A 4,871-nucleotide genomic window follows, 5' to 3' on the forward strand; every position below is an offset into this window, starting at 1 on the left:
CACAGGGGTGGGTCTGGGAACTGGACTGGCATCTGTGGGACTGGACTGGCATTGGGGCAGGCCTGGAGGCTAGTGCTCAGGTATTAGCCTTGAGCCCAGGACCATAAAGGCCTGCCTGGTGTTGGGTATCACTGTGGTGGCCTCAGTGTTGAGGTCCTAGGCAAAGTCTGGTGCTCATCTAACTCTTCTCCCCACATGTGGAGATCATCTTTCTTTGTGCTATGTTGCCTGGACATAGGGGAGAAGTAATGCAGGTAATGTAAAACTGTCTTTCTTACCATCTTCAATATGTCTTTTCTTATTTCTGTGTTACATCTATATGCTGTAATCTCTCACCTGGTTTCCTTAGCTTTTGTGAAGGTATTTGTAAGTATGGATAGTTGTTCAAGTTGATGTTTCTGCAGGGGACAAATGCTGGAAAGTCCTATTCTACTGTCTTGCTAATATCACTCTGTAGAACTTTAAAAATGTTTATAAGCTTTCTTTGACTATTTTAAATTATTAAAATTATCTAATATTTGGGGAAAATAATATTGACGGTGTTTATTCTAGAGAGGAAGCATATGTTAATGCTTAGAACTTGGAATTTTTATCAGACTGCTTGAGTAAAAAGTCCCAGACACTAACTGTGTGACCTTTGAGAAACCATTTAAGCTATGTGTGCCTCAGTTTCCTAAGCTGTAAAATAAGAATAATGGTATTTATCTCATGGAGTTGTAGTGAGGTTAAAATAAGTTCATACAAGTAAATTACTTACAATACTACAGGTCACATCATATGAGTACAGCACAAGTATAGGTTATTTTAATATTTGTTTGAAAATAATAATTGCACATGGATAAAATAAGACTAGACAGTCAATAAGACATACTTTGAAAACTCCCATCTCTGACTGAGTTCCTTTTCCAAAAAGCAACCATGTTTTTTATATTTCTATATACCTGTATTCATATTCAATAACTGCCTTGCTCTTTCTTTAATTTTTACGTCTCTCAGAACATGTTACAGTGTTGTTCATATAGATCTTGCACACTTCTTTTTAGGCTTACTTCTTGCTGTTATATCTTATGTTAATATTAAAAATGATAATCGGTCATTATATTTTTGATCCAATATATCCACAATGTATAAAAAAATCAATTGACTTCTGTACAGTGATTTTATGACCAGCCAATACACCAAATTCTCCTAATGTTTCCGACAATGCTCAATGGATTTTTGATTACCTTCATGTAGAAGGCATAAGGGAATAAATACCTTAATAAATTTTAATTCTCATAATGTCTCCACTATTGCTTTTATGTTGGATAATAAAATTCTACTCAGATCACTAGCTTTCCTAAGCATTATCACTCCATCCTGTTCCTGTCAGGAATGATGGCCTCCAAAGTAGACAAGTCATTTTACTAAGACATGAAAAAATGCAAGGCCTTATAGTGAAATTCATTTTAATTTAATAAATAGAAATTATTCTTTAATAGGGATTGACACTGGTCCATGTGGAAGAAGGTCATTGCTGCATACACCAGGAGACCATCCTGAGGAAGCATAGTGTTCCACAATGTGATTGACAGACATGGTCTTACACAGTTCTTATCTTCCACATATTATAACAAATTGCAGTTTTCAAACTGTAAGATAAAATGTGGTTAATTTTTATAAAAGCAATCAATTTTTATAGTAGTTTTGAATAACACGAAGAAGGCCATGAAATTCTGTAGTGGTTATCTGAAGAGAAAGTCCTTAAAAGAAATGTGTGTTTTTATTTTATAAAAGGGCAAGTGTTCCAAATGTGTTGATCTTTTCTATGATTACAAATGGTTTCAGTGGTATAATAACTAGTGAGGTTTATTTCCTTAAGAGGTAAATGCAATTATTATAACTTTTTAAATAAAGGCATTTTATATCAATCAATAATAAAGAAACTTTAGTTTGAAAGAATATTGTATTCGTCCATTCTTGCATTGCTACCAAGAAATTCCTGAGACTGGGTAATTTATAAAGAAAAGTTTAATTGGCTATTGTTCTGCAGGCTATACAGGAAGCATGATGCTGACATCTGCTTGGCTTCTGGGTAGACCTCAGGAAACTTACAATCATGGTGGAAGGCGAAGGGGGAGTGAGCACTTCACATGGATGCAGCAGGAGAAAAAGAGAGAGGTGGGAAGTGCCACACATTTTTAAATGAACAGATCTCAGAAGAAGTCACTCACTATCATAAGAACAGCACCAAGTGGAAACCCACTTCCATGATCCAGTCACCTCCTACCAGTTCCTACCTCCAACACCGTAGATTACAGTCAACATGAGATTTTAGTAGGGACGCAGACCCAAACCATACAAAATATATAATGAAAATGAATTTTTAAAAGAGTTATTTGGAGAGGATTTATCATTCTTGGTTTTTGTGGATTAAGTGATATATCTCCCGTGAAGATTTATACTTGCCCATATTTGAAAATAAATAAAAACATGGAAAGAGAATTTGCTAACATATTTTGAAATATCCTAAACAAAGAATTTCATCAATGTTGAAGCTACTTGTTAAAAGCATTTAAATGCTACTCAATCCAAATATGCAACATTAATTGTTATTAAACAGAAATTTATAAGCAACATTTAAATGAAAGTTTTTGCATATTTTTGGATAGAATTATATTAACTAGTACAGTGATTTTATAAATGCATTTCTTACATAATAACTTTGTGTGGTATTATTTTCAACTATGGTAACAATTAAAACCAAATATTAAAATAAACTGAATCTAGAGCCACTCTTTAGAATTGCTATACCTATAAGAATTTAACTAAGATTTCAAAAAATAGGGAATTTCATCTAATTGCATATGGTTTACCAAAATATTATAATTGATATTTGTTGTGGAAGCAAAATGTGTTTTGCCCTATTCATAAATAAAATATTAAAATATTTCCATTATCTCTCATCCTTCTTAGCATTCTCTTTATCTAAATTTTAGAATGTACATTAAGCATAGTAGTATACACATAATTTATATATAAATACCAATACATTGAGAATACTTGCTCAGATATTTTACTGATGGAAAATCTAAAAATTATACCTGGGTGTAAGGCATCAGTCAATGAGATTCTTATATAATGGAACCCTAGTGGCTCAAAGGGTAAACATTTTTTCCAAACAGCCTAACTTACTGTCAGGAAATTCCCATGCTTAGAAAAGACTACAGCTTATCTATAGTAGGTTAAGATAACAGGGTACTTACATTTCTCCACAAGCTCAGAGTAAGAAAAATAGAAAGAAAAGGCAGATTTTCTTACAGTTTTAGTTTATATATATATATGGGCAAATAGCTGAGATTAAAAGATAACACCTAATATTAAAACAAAATTTTACATCTGAAATGTAACATTCAGTATGATAATGACAATACTGTATGTATTGAGCCTGGGTCTCTCAGCAGGCATTAACAGGACATTCCATGGTATTTTAAGATCACATCTTAGTAAGAAATTATTGCTAATTAAGGATTTCTTTTCCATTAGATGTGGACACAAAATGACAGAATTACACAAAGAGGATCATAAATGAGGACTTCAATATTTTACCACTACAGATAGTGAAATTCTAAAGTTTTTAGCAGCAGGTCTCATGATATTCATATCATCTCTGTTCATAAGCTAAACTCTTTTCTCCCTTTCCACTGAGATTGTCAGTTTCTTGAGAACAGGAAGCTGAGTTTTATATCTTGAATAGCTCTGTACAGAGTTCAGATTTGCTCAAAAATCCCCATCTCCTCTAGTTTTCAACAAATTGTTTACTAAACACAGAATTAAAATTTAGTACTTTGGAGTATCACCTTTGAAAAGGTAAGGATTTCTTGGTGATGAAGTTCACATAAGCTCTATTATAATAAAGTTGTTACCTCAAAAATTGCTATTATTTGTATTTCTGTCTAGATTTTTTTTAAATGTACTTCTGTGCAGCTCAGTTTCTTCAGGACTTCATAGATTTCCTGGCAATAAACATGTATTCTAACCTCTTCTTCACACTGTCAGAACTGGGTTTGGAATTCTCCTTGCACCATATCCATCACCAAGAAGGGTTCAGGGGCTGAGACGCAGTTAGATGCTCCATGATTTTTTAGTTCTGCCAGCTGTGAAGTCGGGCTAATACATATCTCACGGGGGTATCCAGAGGATTAAAAAATAGATTTTTATAAAGTTCTTTGGAGATCCTTGGTTAAAAGGGGCTGCCGAGACACACAGTTTTCTTATCTCCCCAGTTGCCACGGAGTCTGCAATTTCCCATGGCATGTTGTATCAACTGGAGAAAAAGCAAGGGTGAGCTGTGGAAAATAGGAACATTGGCAACTGGAATGGACAGATAGCACTAGCCCATATGAACCATACCGGCTGCCTCCTGGGACGCTAGGAGATAGTCAGGATTGTAATTAATGGATGGAGATGTTGATTCTCTTCCCAGGATAAGTGTAGCATTGCAAATGGGTGAAATTACACAGTTTGTATTCTGTAATTTTGTTTGACTAAAAAAAAAATTAACTAGTAAAATAGCCTCTAGGAAAACTCAAAGGAAGGATAGCATCAAAATGTGTAGTGTGAACAGCTTAGCATTGAACTTGAAAGGTATCCTGCAGTTAACTATTTCATTTATAGGCCAGGAATTTCTACAAATCAAGTTAAGTAAGCGTTCTTTATAAAGATCCTGCTGGGTTTTGCCTATGGATAAAGATGTTGAACAAGGCATTGCTGGATGAAGAAAAGTCTTTAACTTACGCCATGAACATTGTTTTAAGTGTTAAAATATATGCCACATTTTGAAATCCTTTAATTCAAATAAGCTACACTTTGGCTTTTAAAAAGGTATGAAT

The sequence above is a fragment of the Sapajus apella genome, unplaced genomic scaffold, assembly GCF_009761245.1.
Source record: "Sapajus apella isolate SASKATOON/1434 unplaced genomic scaffold, GSC_monkey_1.0 scaffold18, whole genome shotgun sequence".
NCBI lineage: Eukaryota > Metazoa > Chordata > Mammalia > Primates > Cebidae > Sapajus > Sapajus apella.